Genomic DNA, 423 nt, shown 5'->3' with positions numbered 1-423 from the left:
CATATGGAGGGCCACAGAGGGTCATTTGGAGGGTCACATGGAGGGTCCCTGGAGGGTCACACGGAGGGTCACTGGAGGGTCACTGGAGAGTCACTTGGAGGGTCACTGGAGGGGCACTTGGAGTGTCACAGGAATAACCACCAGGAGGCCCTGGGCCAAGCTGGGATTGGAGCCTGGGCTGACCTGAGTCCACCCCCTGCCCCCGCCACGGGGAGGACTTTTACCCCCTGAGGGCCCTGGTCACATGTGCTGCTTTCAGGGGAGCCGGCCCCCAGCTGGGTAGGGGATCCCTCCTCCTCCATTGTCTGGCTCACAGGGTCTGGCCCCCTTCCTGTTCTGCTCTGTGTTTGCACAGGGACCACAGCCTGTCCCTCCTTGCCATGACCGGTGGTTAATCAGCAGCCCGGCCACCATGGGAGGGCC

Source organism: Callorhinus ursinus, unplaced genomic scaffold (genome assembly GCF_003265705.2).
Source record: "Callorhinus ursinus isolate GAN/ISIS: 27379988/994484 unplaced genomic scaffold, GSC_fseal_2.0 scaffold98, whole genome shotgun sequence".
Lineage (NCBI taxonomy): Eukaryota > Metazoa > Chordata > Mammalia > Carnivora > Otariidae > Callorhinus > Callorhinus ursinus.
Note: the sequence above shows the minus strand (reverse complement) of the source record.